The following is a 14,988-nucleotide window of genomic DNA, read 5'->3' on the forward strand; positions in this document are numbered from 1 at the left end:
CAATGAAGATACCTGGAGTTAGGAGATAAAATGTCTTGCCCAGTCATACAACTAATCAGTTTTAGAATCCAGACCTTCCTGACTTCTACATTTCTCAAATGGTTCAAATAGAGCTTCAGACACTTCTTAGCTGCATGATCCAGGGCAAGTCTCTTAACCCCAATTGTTTATCTCTTACCACTTTTCTGCCTTGGAACCGATACTCAGTGTTGATTCCAAGATAGAAAGTAGTCGTTAAAAAAAAAAAAAAAGCAAAAAAGAATCTTTAGTGGCTCTCTTTAGATAAAATTATAAACTTTTGTGTCTGGCATTTTAAAAACCCTTCATAATCTGTCTCCATTTTACCTTTTCAGACTCATTACATATTACTTCCCTCTTACTCTACATACCAACCAAGTGGACCTACTTGCTATTCCCTACACATATCTCCTACTTTTATACCTTTGCCTAGGCTTTTTTCCTTCCCTGAAATACACCACTTTCTCATAAAACCCCTAATTTTTTTCAAGACACTGGCAGCTCAAGATCTACCTCCTACCAAAATCCTGTGCTCATCTCCCTAATTACTAATACCCTATTATCAAATTCTCAACTGCATCTGAGATCTCACCACTGTGAGAAATTTCTCTGATGAGGCAGATTGCATCCTATCCTCTTCCTATTTAATATTGGACCCAACTGTTTGTCCATTTGTATTGTCTATCCTACATGTTCATAATGATGAGCAAATTCTCTATCTTATCTTACTTTCATGTCTTATTCTGGGCCATTGATATTTTTCATCCATTTGGGATTCTATATATGGATGGTTAGTCCAAGTATTTTTTTTCTCCAGGAGTTATGGAAACCACAGCCTCTTCTTGGAGCTTTAGAGCTTGATGCAACAGCACAATGTTATCTGCAAACAGGAATATATGAAGGATCATATCATCTACAAAAGAATTCCTCTAAGACTTTGCATTGGATATTTGGTCAGTTCATACATTTGTCATCTTTATTCTTCATCATAGGCAACTAGGTAGCATAGCGGTTAGAGTGCTAGACTTGGAATCTTGAGTTCAAATTTGGCCTCAGATTCTTACTGTTTGACCCTAGAGAACTACCCAATCTGTTGAAACCTCATCTGTAAAATGAAAATAACAGTAGGATCTATTTCCTGGGGTTATTGTGAAGATAAAGTGAGATTTTATATGTATACACATAAATATATATATACATATATATTTGTATATTTGTAATTGTATATTTGGAATTGGGAAGATGCCATTTAAAAGTATGTTATATATTTCCTATGGACATGTGAGAGACTTTGAAAATACATTTCCCATGATTCCTGATGGCAAACAGGAAGTATGATGATGTAAGAGAGGGGATAAGTCTCCTGGGTCAGGAGGAAGTGGCCCTCTTAGCTACCTGAGCGCGATACGAAAAGTAAAGATGGCTGAGGCAATGTGAATTCTTACAGGCACGTGGTCTAATGATTTTATCCCTATCAGCATGGCTTTAATTAAACTACTAATTTCTATTATTATATCAGTCTTTATCATTTTTAATCTTAACAATTAGTATATATGTTTTTATAAAATTTGTGTATGTATATAAATTTACCTTTTGTCTTAGAATCTATACTAAGTGTTGGTTCCAAGACAAAAGAGTGGTAAGGGCCAGGCATTTGGGGTTAAGTGACTTGACCAGGGTCATACAGCTAGGAAGTGTCTGAGTTCAAATTTGAACTCAGAGCCTCTTGACTCCAGGCCTGGCTCTCTATCTACCGAGTCACCTAGTTGCATACCCTTCCCCCTTTTTTAGATATTACATTTTATTTTTTCCCCAATTACATGTAAAAACAATTTCTAATTTTTTTCAAAAATATAGAGAATATTTAAATTTTCTCCCTCTCTCTTTCCTCCCCAATGCCTCACCATCCTTGAGATAGTAAGCAATCTCATATAGACTTTCATTTGCAATCATATAAAACCATTTTTCCATATTAAACCTTTTGTGGAAGAAAATTCAGATAGAAAAAAATTTAAGAAAAAAGTCGAAGTTTGCTTTCGTCTGAATTCAGACTCAGTTTTCTGGAAGGAGATGGCTTTTTTTTAAAATCATGAGTCCTTTGGGATAATTTTGGATCATTGTATTGTGGAGAATAGCTGTTATTCACAGCTGTTCATTATAAAGTATTCCTTTAACTAATTTTCTCCTGGTTCTGCTTCAGATCATGTAAATCTTTCCAGGTTTGTCTGAGCTCTTCCTGCTTATCATTTGTTATAGCACATTAGCACTCCATTATAATTATCTATTATAACTTTCTCAGCCATTCCCCATTTGATGGATATCCCCTCACTTTTTAACTTTTGACTCCCCCAAAGAGCTGCTTTAAATATTTTTGTACATAAAAGTCCTTCCCTGCCTCTCCCACTTTTTAAAAAAATCTCTTTGGGACACAAACCTAGTAATGGTATTGCTGGATCAAAGAGTATGTACTGTTTTATAGCTCTTTGAACATAGTCCAAATTGCTATCCTGAATGATTGAATCAGTTCACAACTTCTTCAACAATGCAAGCATTTCCCAGCTTTCCCATATACCCTCCAAGTTTTGTCACTTTTCTTTTCTGTTGTCATTGCCAATTTGATATGTATGTGTTGGTACCTCAGAATTGTTTAATTTTCATTTTTTTAAATAATAGTGATTTGAAGCATTTTTTGCATGACTTATTTGATTTTTTAAATAAACTTTGATTACTTTATCTGAGAATTGCCTGTTCATATCTTTTGACCATTTATCAATAGGGGAATGACTTGTATTCTTATATATTCAATTCATTTCTCTATTTGAGAAATGAGGTCTTTATTAGAGACTTATAAAATTTTTTTTGCTATCATGATTTTTTTTTTAGGTCTTTATTTTATTAATTAATTTGGAACATTTTCCCATGGGTATAGAATTCATGTTCTATCCCTCCCCTCCTCCCACCCCCCTCCCATAGCCAACACACAATTCCACTGGGTTTTACATGTGTCACTGATCAAGACCTATTTACCTATTTCCATATCATTGATATTTGCACTAGGGTGTTAATTTAGAGTCGGTATCCCCAATCATATCCCCATCAATCCATATGATCAGGCAGTTGTTTTTCTTTTGTGTTTCTACTCCCACAGTTCTTCCTCTGAATGTGAATGGCATTCTTTCTCATAAGTCCCTTAGAGTTGTCCTGGGTCATTGCATTGCTGCTAGTAGAGAAGTCCATTAGATTCGATTTTTCCACAATGTATATGTCTCTTGTGTATAATGTTCTCCTGGATCTGCTCCTTTCATTCTGCATCAAATCCTGGAGGTCTTTTCAGTTCACATGGAATTCCTCCAGTTCATTATTTCTTTTAGTACAATAGTATTCCATCACCAACAGATACCACAATTTATTCAGCCATTCCCCAATTGAAGGACATTCCCTCGTTTTCCATTTTTTTGCCACCACAAAGAGCATGGCTATAAATATTTTTGTACATGTCTTTTTCCTTATGATCTCTTTGGGGTATTCATGTTTTCTATATATTATTTTCTATCCTATTTACCCATTTAATTTCTGATCTCCACCTCTCCCAATTTGGCCTCTCTTTTATCAGTCCCACTCTCCTTCTCTGATCCCCTTCCCCTCCTACTTTGATGTAAAGTAAGATGGATTTCTAAAGCCAATTGATTGTGTATTTTCTTCCCTCATGGAGCCAATTCTGATGAAAGTAAGGTTGACATGTGATACTTCCCATGTACCGCATCTTCCCCTCCACACTTCTTCATGCCTCTTTTATGTGCAATAATTTACCTCATTTTATTTTTCCCTTCCCTCTCCTCACAATTTTTTCCCTTTTCTCATGCCATAATTTAATTTAATTTTTTATATCATCCCATCATATTCATCTCACACACTTGCCCTCTATCTATGTATACTCCTTCTAACTGTTCTAATAATGATAAAGTTCTTTGGCATTATAAGAATCATTTCCCCATGTAGAGATTTGCACAATTTAACCTTACTGGATCTTCTTGTTTACCTTTTTATTATTCTCTTTGAGTCTTGTATTTGAAAGTCAAATTTTCCACTCAGCTCTGGTATTTTCATCAGGAATGTTTGAAAGTCTTCTATCTCATTGATTTCATTCCATTTCATTCACTTTTCCCTAGTTTTGCTGGATAAGTGATTCCTGGTTGGAGTCCTGGCTCCTTTGCCCTTTGGAATATCATATTCCAGGCCCTCCAAATGCTTTAATGTAGAAGCATTATGTCTTGTATGATCCTAACTGTGGCTCCATGATATTTGAATTGTTTCTTTTTGGCTGCTTGCAATATTTTCTCCTTCGCCTGGGAGTTTTGGAATTCAGTTATAATGTTCCTGGGAATTATCCTTTCGAGATCTCTTGGAAGTGATGGGTAGAGTCTTACAGTTTCTATTTTGTCCTCTGGTTCTAGAATAGCAGGGAAGTTTTTTTGATAATTTCTTGAAAGATGATGTTTATGCTCCTTTTATGATCATGGATTTCAGATAGTCCAATAATTCTTAAATTCTCTCTCCTGGATTTATTTTCTAGGTTAGTTGTTTTCCCATTAGATATCACACATTTTCTTCTATTTTTTTCATTCTTTTGATTTTCTTTGATTATTTCTTGATATCTCATGAAGTCATTAGCTTCCACTTGCCTAATTCTAATAGTTTTTTTTTTAAAAAAACCTTTCTTTTAGTCTTAGAATCAATACTGTGCATTGTTTCTAAGGCAGAAAAGAAGTAAGGGCTAGGTAATGGGGGTTAAGTGACTTGCCCAGGGTCACATAGCTAGGAAGTGTCTGAGGCCAGATTTGAACCTAGGATCTTCCATATTTAGGCTTGGCTCTCAATCCACTAAGCCACTCAGCTGCCCTCCTAATTCTAATTTTTAAGACATGATTTTCTTTAGGGAGCTTTATACCTCTTTTTCCATTTGGCATATTCTATTTTGTTAAGAATTCTTTTCCTCAGTGAATTTTTGTGCCTCCCCATCCCAAAGGACCAATTCTATCTTTTAAGAAGTTTTTCTTTTCGGAGCATTTTTGTATATCTTTTTCCATTTGGCCAATTTTGCTTTTTAAAAAAATTCTTTTTTCCTTTGGATTTTTGTGATTCTTTTACCAACTGGCCTATTCTGTTTTTTAAAATATTCATTTCTTTAGTATTTTTTGTGCCCCCTTAACAAAGCAGTTGACTCTTTTTTCACTATTTTACTCATATCACTCTTATTTCTTTTCCCAATTTTTCCTTTATCTCTCTTGTTTGATTTTTAAAATCCTTTTTGAGCTCCTTTATTACTTCTTTTTGGGCTTGGGAACAATTAATATTTTTCTTGGAAGTTTTGGATGCAGCAGTATTGATTTTGTTGCCTTATGAGTTTGAGCTTACTGTACCACCAAAATAACTTTCTATGTTGAATTTTTGTGACTGATTTTCTTGCCTTTTTCTTTTCTTTAGTTTAAAAAACTGTTAAAGTTGAGCTCTGTGACTATGATGGAGGAAGCACTATTCCAAGGTTTAGGCTCTTTTTACAGTTGCTTTCAGAGTTGGTGCTGGCAATGTGTTTTCAGTTCTAAGAACTGTTTGAGGACAGATTTGAACCCAGGACCTCCCATCTCCCTTTTGAACCCATCTCCCATTAATCCACTGAGCCACCTAGCTGCCCCAGAGAGTGTTTTGCTTCTTTTTGTATCCCCAATGCTTAGTATATAGTAAATATAGTATAAGTAAATATAAAGGTAAATATAGATGATATCTGGTAAGATACTGATAACTTAATAAATGTTTATTGACTGGTTAAGATAAATACATCGAAGCAAATAGGCTTAAGTGAATTGCCTGAGGTTTCACAATTAGTGTCAGAGTTAGAATTTGAACTTACCTGGCTCTATTTCTTGCACTATATCCACTGAACCATCTAGCTCAGTGGTTCCCAAACTTTTTTGGCCTACCGCCCCCTTTCCAGAAAAAATGTTACTTAGCACCCCCTGGAAATTAATTTTTTAAAAATTTTAATAGCAATTAATAGGAAAGATATATGTATTAATGTTTCTACCTTTTTCATAAAATGCATCTGTGGCCATCACCACTCCCCTGGATCACTGTAGCACCCACCAGGGGGCAGTGGCACCCACTTTGGGAATCACTGATCTAGCTATTCCAGAAAAATAGTTTAAAGTCCTTATAAAAATGATAGCAAACAAAACCTTTCTTTTACTAGTAACTTGCTATAATAAAAACAGAAACTCACATTTATGTAGAACTTCATAGCTTATAAAGTACTTTTCTCCTAATGACCTAAGGAGATATACAATATTATTCCTCCCAGTAAGACCGAGATTAAGCTTTAACAACTTAGTCATGGTCCTATGGCTTGTAAGTGGCAGATTTGCCATTAAAACCCAGGTTGCAGTAATGATAAGTACCCATGTTTAAAGAGCATATTATAGTTTTTCTGATACTGAAAGTGTTATTGTCCATGTTTTACAGATGAGGAAACAGGAATAAAAAGATTAAGTTGTTTGCCCACAGCCCTATCAAAAGTAAAAAAATTACCAGTTTACATCGATAAAACCCTTAATATTTTACAAATATTACTTCAGGGGGCAGCTGGGTAGCTCAGTGGATTGAGAGTCAGGCCTAGAGACAGGAGGTCCTAGGTTCAAATCTGGCCTCAGACACTTCCCAGCTGTGTGACCCTGGGCAAGTCACTTGACCCCATTGCCTACCCTCCCTTGCCACTCTTCTCCCTTGGAGCCAATACACAGTATTGACTCCAAGACGGAAGGTAAGGGTTTAAAAAAAACAAATATTACTTCATTCCTACCTCACAATAAGACCACTTAGCAACAACAACTAGAAGTATCATTTCTATTTTTCAGAAAAAGAAAGAACTGAGTTTTAGGCAGATAGGGTGCTCAGGTTGTGGTTGCATGGCTACGAAGTTCTGAAGTCAAGATTCAGACTCAAGTCCAAAGTTCCTACAACCTCACTGAGTTGCCTTCCCATTATGAGTGACAAAGTCTTTCAGCTGGGAGAGTGAAAAACATTGGGCCCATGCCATATGAATCCAGTGCCTGGCAAATAAAAGGCACTTAATAGATGCTCTTAGACCAGAGTTGGTCAAGACATGGCACACCTGCAGAGTTGGCACTTGGGGAGCTGCTCTCTTCCTCCTCTTCCCAGAGTCAGTAGTAGATAAACAGATGACTAAGGTTAAAAATTAAAGATTTTTAAGAGCAGTTTCCTAAAAGTGTACTTTATGACAGTATGAAGAAATATGTGTTGTAAATTAATTCTAAACTTAATTTTTTTTCCTCAGGATAATATACGGAGAGCTAGCAGTTACATTTTTCCTTTGTTTAGTCATCTTTCAGTTGTATCTGACTCTCCGTGACTCTTTTTGGGGTTTTCTTGGAAAATATAGTGGAGTGGTTTGCTATTATTTTCCTTAGCTCATTTACAGAGAAGGAAACGGAGGCAAACAGAGTAAACAGCTAGTAAGTGCCTGAGGCTAGATTCGAACTTCAGAAGATAAGCCTTCCTGACTGGAGGCTTGGCCTTCTACTTGCAGAGCCACCTGGCTGTTCCATAAAGGACCTTAGTAGCTAGTCATAGAGTTCACCTTTCATTTTAGAGATGGAGAAAGGAAAGAAAAAGAAATTAACATTTATACAGCACTTACCAGAAACTGTGCTAAGCACTTTGTACAGTATTATTTCCTTTGATTCAGGGAGTGATAAGATATTTGCAGAAGTCTCTTCCTACTGAGATTTTGTGATTTATCAACAGATAAATCCCTATGAACTACAGAGAGTAGAATTTTCTGGCTCCAAAAAAATGTATATTTATTAAAAATTATATTAAACTCTATTCTTCATTGTGCCCTACTGCATGGCAAGGAGCAAACAGCTGCTTGCTTTGCCTACTTCCATACTGGGCTCTGCTGATTTGTGTGGGTGTCCCTACAGTCATCACGTACCAAAGAGAGGAAAAGGAAAAGTCGTGACTGCAAATAGTCATTATTCCTATTTTCATCTTATGGAATGCACTTTTCACAACAATGCCGAATAGATTGGCGATGAAACCTGACCATAGGAAGACAGTTAAGCATGGTTCTAAGCTTTTGTGGTCACACTGGAATGACAATATACCAAATACGAATCAGGGTAAAGGAATTTAAAACCTGGAGAAGGTAAGTTCAATGGGTTGGAAGTGAGAACAAATGCCTGCATTCTTGGGAGAAGCATAACCTTGACACATAAGGAAAAGGATAAGGTTCCTTGATCCAATTTTATCTTTCCCTTTCCTCCTTTTTCTAAGATAATCTTTATTATGATCCTGTATAGTCCATTTTCAATGAATTGCCTTTATTAATGGCTCCTGAACAAAATCCTAGATTGGTCATGTTTCGTAGAGACCACCATAACAATGTAGCACTGAACCACTACAAAGAATTTTAGCGTGTGACCTATGGCAAGACATTTAAACTCTCAATGCTTCCATTTCCTCATCTGTAGAATGAGGAGGTTGTACTTTGTGAGAGGATGGAACTTGAAGTCGGGAAGATTGTTTCCAATCTCACCTCTGATACTATTAGCCTTTGGTCTTCTGGTAAATCGTTGAATTTTTATGAGTCGTATTTTCTTCATATGTAAAATGAAAGGATTGGGCTAGATGGTACCTCCCAGTTCTAAATCTGTAACCATAATCTATGTTCTATATATCTATAACTTGATCACTTCTAGAATTCCTTTCGTCTATTGTTGTTAATTGTTTCAGTCACATCTGATTCTTCATGATCGCATTTGGGATGTTCTTGGCAAAGATACTGGAATGGTTTTCCATTTCCTTCTCCAGGTCTTTTTACAGATGAGGAAACAGGTAGACAGGGAGAAGTAACTTGTCCAAGGTCACACAGTGTCTGAAGCCAGAGTTGAACTCATGAAGATGAGACTTCCTGACTTTAGGTCCAGCATTCTGTCCTCTGTGCCACCTAGCTTCCCCCTTCCACCTCTAAATGAATGAATGAATGAAAAAAAATTATTAAATATTAACTCTGTGCCCCCATGCTAAATCTATGATTTAGTTATCTTTCTACAGACCTGTGTGGCAGGTAGTGCATTTCCATTTTATAGATGAGGAAATTTAGCCCTTGAAAGGGGGTAGGTGATTTGCTTGACATTCAACAGCTAGTGGCTATCAACTCCAAAACTCAAACTCAGGTCTTGTGACTTTGAGTTTCATGTTCTCATAGAAGTTGTGCTTTGAGAGGGATGGATTTTAATTCCTGGAGGGCAGAGGATCTTTTTTTTGTTTTTGTTTTTGTTTTTTTGGAACAACATCTTGGAGCTATAACAAAAGAGGATGTGGCTCAGCTATCTGCTGCTAAACCATATATGCAGCCTACAGAGTACTTGCCAGGCTGACTGTTATCTATTTTGTTATCTTCCTATCCTTCCTTCCCCTTCTGAAACTACTTGGTTTTGTCTTCACCATCAGATTTCACATTCATTGCATTTAGGAACGAGTACACATTTTCATGGATCCAAAACTGTTTGCCACTGCAAAAATCCAGTTCTTTAGCTCAAATACTCTAGTGACTATCCATGCTGGGAATTCTGGCGTATCAAAATCTCAGAAGAATTTGTTTATTTAGTCCATCAATCAATGAGTATCTATTTTGCTCCTATTTGGGTGGGTAGTTGGTTCAGTGGATAGAACGATGGGCCTGGAATCAGTAAGACTTCTTCCCGAGTTCAAATCTGAGTTCAGACACATACTCACTGTGTGGTCTTGGAAAAGTTGCTTAACCCTGTTTCCCTCCATTTCCTCATCTGTAAAATGAACTGGAGAAGGAAATGGCAAACCACTCCAGTATTTTTGCCAAGAAATTCCCAGATGACATCACAAAAAGTTAAATACAACCAAAAAATGCCTAACCAATAAACCAAACATAGAGCATATGGGATGTTCAGGGAGGTCTAGCACATCTGTGTGAGGACTTGCTGAGACCTTTTCAAGGCTTTTCATCTACCTTTGAGATCCACCTTTCACCAACTCTTACCTGTGGCTCCAAGAAGCCATAAGACATGCAGTAGCCATATTCTGCTAATACCATTTTGGCAGAAAGCTAAACCAGGCTGAGGGTAACCAACAAGCCTCAAACTTATCCATGAGTTAGGGGGATATCTACCCCAAGGATATGAAGCCTTTCCCTGTCAGAATGGGTAGATCAGAACAATTTGTTCTAAAGGCTATGAAGGCTGGCTTAAGCAGGCAATATGGAACATTTGGAGCTTGGTCAGGCATAAGAGAGTGGGCCCATGATTTTGTGCAACACTGCCTCACTTAAATCCTTTGCGATGTCATTGGTGCTCTTGGAAAATTCAAAGCAAGGAAGCAATGTGCAAATGCTGTGTTAGGTACAGGGGACACCAAGACATTAATGAAGCAATGAATGAAAACTCAAAATAACATAGAAGGCAATGGGAAGATATAAAGTGCTGTAAGGGTTACATCATGTCAGCACCAGCAACTTAAGGATAAGAAATGGCTTAAATGACATCACTGAGCATATGGCTGACCGAAAGAGCCATTGCAAAAGGGCTAGTTAAAGATTTGGAATGAATTATAATAAATAGAAGGATAATTCTTAAAGTTAAAGAATAACTTCTTAAAGAAGGAAATTTAATTAAGTAGCCTCTCATTTGTGTTAGCTTAAGAATCTCTTTAGTTTGATACCTTGCGACTCTGAGATTTGTAGAAGAATACAATTCCAGGCAAATGTCTATGTATGTAACTAGATTAAGGATGTGACTCCAGGCTAGTTAGCACCGAGTAATAGTTTTAAGTGTGTTACCATAATTGTGTTACCATGTTTATCAGAAGCACATTATTATATTGTGTGTTACCACAAGTGTGCAACTAATCACAAGTGCATTATTATATTAAGTGTGTAACCATAAGTGTGTAACTACATTAATCACAAGTGCATTATTATAGTAAGTGTTTTACCATAAGTGTGTAACTACATTAATCACAAGTGCATTATTATATTAAGTGTTACCATAACCGTGTTACCATGTTAATCACAAGTGCATTATTATATTAAGTGTGTTACCATCCTTGTGTTCCACATTAATTACAAGTGCATTATTAAGTGTGTTACCATCAGTGTATTACCACATCAAACAGAAAAACATTATTATATTGTGTTACCGTAAGTGTGTAACTACATTAATAACAAGTGTATTACTATACTAAGTGTGTTACCACAAGTGTGTTACCATGTTAATCACAAGTGCATTATTAAGTGTTACCATCAGTGTGTTACCACATTAATAACAAGTACATTATAATGTGTTACCATAAGTGTGTGACTACAATAATCACAAGTGCATTATTATATTAAGTGTGTTACCATAAGTGTGTTAACACATTAATCACAAGTGAATTATTATAAGTGTGTTACCATAAGTGTGTAACTACATTAATCACAAGTGCATTTTATATTAAGTGTGTTACCACGTTAATCACAAGTGTATTAAGTGTGTTACCACATTAATGACAAGTGCATTATTATATTAAGTGTGTAACTACATTAATCAAAAGTGCATTATTATACTGTTACCACAACAATCACTAGTACATTATTATATTGTGTTACCATAAGTGTGTAACTACATTAATCACAAGTGCATTACTATATTGAGTGTGTTACCATAATTGTGTTACCATGTTAATCACAAGTTTATTATTATATTATGTGTGTTACCACATTAATCACAAGTGCATTTTTATATTAAGTGTTACCATAAGTGTGTCACCACGTTAATCAGAAACACATGATTATAGTATGTTACCATGAGTGTGTAACTATGCTAATTACAAGTGCATTATTATATTAAGTGTGTTACCATAAGTTTGTTACCATGTTAATTAATCACAAGTACATTATTATATTGTGTGTTACCATAAGTTTGTAACTACAATAATCATAAGTGCATTATAATATTAAATGTGTTACCACATTAATCACAAAAACATTATTATATTGTATGTTACCATCAGTGTGTTATTACATTAATCACAAGTGCATTATTATATTAAGTGTGTTGCCACATTAATCAAAAGTGCATTATTAAGTGTGTTACCATCAGTGTGTTACCATGTTAATCACAAGTGCATTGTTATATTAAGTGTGTTACCATGTTAATCACAAAAACATTATTATATTGTGTGTTACCACATTAATCACAAGTGCATTATTATATTCAGTGTGTTACCACAAGTGTGTTACCATGTTAAACAGAAAAACATTATTATATTGTGTATTACCATAAGTGTGTAACTACATTAATCACAAGTGCATTTTATATTAAGTATGTTACCACATTAATCACTAGTGCATTATTATATTGTGTTACCATAAGTGTGTTATTACATTAATCACAAGTGTATTATTATATTAAGTGTGTTACCATAAGTGTTTAACTACATTAATCACAAGTGCATTTTATATTAAGTGTGTTAACCCCATTAATCACAAGTGCATTATTATATTATACTAATCTTTATATCAAATTGATCATGTAGGAAGGCAGAAAACCCTGAGGAAGGTGGGGGATTTCTCAGAAATGGGATTTGAGATGTACTCAGCCCAGGTTAAAGTGTCTTGACTTGTCCACGACCCGCAACTTACTCTCACTTACATCAAAGTGACCCTTGTAAATGTCTCTCCCCAGCTCAATTCTGTAAGTTCCTCTTTTTACCTTTAAAAATTTGATAATTCAGGTCTAAGATTCAATTGGGGAATCTATAGACCTTTGACTTATTTGCCCTCCCCAGCAAGTAAAGTCCAGATTTGGCTCAGAGAGTACTCTACCCAGTCTTTTTCTTTCACTTTAATGTGTTATAGCCAAAAAGCTTATAGAAATATTATAGCCAAAAAGCTTATAGAAATATTATAGCCAAAAAGCTTATAGAAATATTATAGCCAAACTCATAACTAACAGCTTGACAGCAGGGTTTTTTTTTTTTGATAGCGTCATGCCTGGCTCAAGCAGGACAGTTATCTCTGACTCACAGCCCCAGGGCCACAACTCCTTCCCTAGACAGAACAGCCTTGAAGATTAAGAATCATATCCTGTGGCACCTGGAAGCATCCCTACTCCCTCTGTCTAGCTATTAGCTAACCCTAGGACAAAGGCACCTATATCCTAGAAACATATATATTCCCTCCTTTGAATGCACCACTCGGGATTCTCTTGCCGAGTTCCCCCAGCGCTCACTGGCAATAAAGCTTTCCCTGCTTTGATTGCATTTTCTCGTGTGTTCCTCTGGAGGCCACCCATTTTGAACCCTAACATATGGTACTTTGAAAATACCTTCAATAATTATGACTGGCATCAATATGTAGGTCCTTAATGTTTTGTTTTTTTTTTTTTAAACACTTACCTTCTGTCTTGGAGCCAATACACAGGCAGAAGAGTGGTAAGGGTAGGCAATGGGGGTTAAGTGACTTGCCCAGGGTCACATAGCTAGGAAGTGTCTGAGGTCATATTTGAACCTGGGACTTCCTGTCTCTAGGCCTGGTTCTCAATCAACTGAGCCACCTAGCTGCCCCCCTACCCTTTATGTTTTTTTTTTAAACACACTTTATGTACATTATCTCATTTAAGCCTCACAGCACCCCTGTGAAGGAGGTACAGTAATATACCTATTTTATAGATGGGAGAACTAAGTTTCAGAGACTAAATGATTTCCCTGAGAAAGAGAACAGGAATAGAACATGAATCTAAATATTCCTGGTTCCAAGTCTACTATTCTGTCCTCCATTTCTCTTAAAAAATTAAAGCATTTAAAATTCACAAATTGCTTTTCCAATAAGCCTGTGTAGTAGGTACTACAGATATTACCCCCTTTAACAGATGAGAGAACTGAGGTTCAGAAAGATTAACTGACTTTGTCTAAGACATTAAAAGACACTGAATGAACAGGAAGGCTATCAGCTAGTTGAGAATTCAGGGAAACCAGTGAGATTAAGGTCAGAGATTTTGTTGCTGACAGGCATGCATAGTAATAGCATGAATATAGGACACCTTTAAAACATCTTGCTTCTAGAATATACTATAAACCCCCTCTGTATAAGTTAAAACCTTTTAGTCTAGCTATAGCCTACCACCCTGACAATTCATTACTGTTATTCAGGTATTCTACCACATTCCAACCAAACTAGGTTATTTATTGTTCCTGTTTAAAAAAAAAATCCATCTCCCATTTCCATTTCTTTGCTTTTTTTTTTTTTTTTTTTTTTTTAAATTCTTACCTAGTCTTAGAATTAACACTAGGTATCTGTTCTAAGGCTGAATAGCAGTAAGGGCTAGGCAATAGGGGTTAAGTGATTTGCCCAGGGTCATATAGCTAGGAATTGTCTGAGGTCAAATTTGAACTCAGAACCTCCCATCTCCAGACTTGGCTTTCTATCTGTCCCTCCTCAAGACAAAGGCAATCAAAAGAATATCAGTTGGGGACTGAGGCTTCTAGCTGGAACAGTTGATAGCTTCTAGAACATTCACTAGGGGAATTTAGGGTGCTGGTTTTTTGTTTTTTGTTTTTGCCAATTAGAGGCTTACAATCTGTTGCACTGTAGCAAATACCTGAAGAAAACTTTAAAGAGCCTGAATAGTTGGAGACTTAGCAAATGGTAGCAGAGAACAATTTAGGAGCCACAAGAGTACACAATAGCCATACTGTGTGCACAGAACAATGTGAGGACAATACAGGACATTAGTCACTTCAGAGCGTTAGTGGTGTCAGTTGTTTGACTATAAATAGGCATTGAGAGAAATCCAACCAAAAAAGTAAAGAAGAAAGAAGTGAAGTAAATGAAATGCTAGAAAAATTTAATAGTTAATTTAAGAGTTAATAGGTAACTGGAGA

The sequence above is a fragment of the Gracilinanus agilis genome, chromosome 3, assembly GCF_016433145.1.
Source record: "Gracilinanus agilis isolate LMUSP501 chromosome 3, AgileGrace, whole genome shotgun sequence".
In the NCBI taxonomy this organism is placed as follows: Eukaryota; Metazoa; Chordata; class Mammalia; order Didelphimorphia; family Didelphidae; genus Gracilinanus; species Gracilinanus agilis.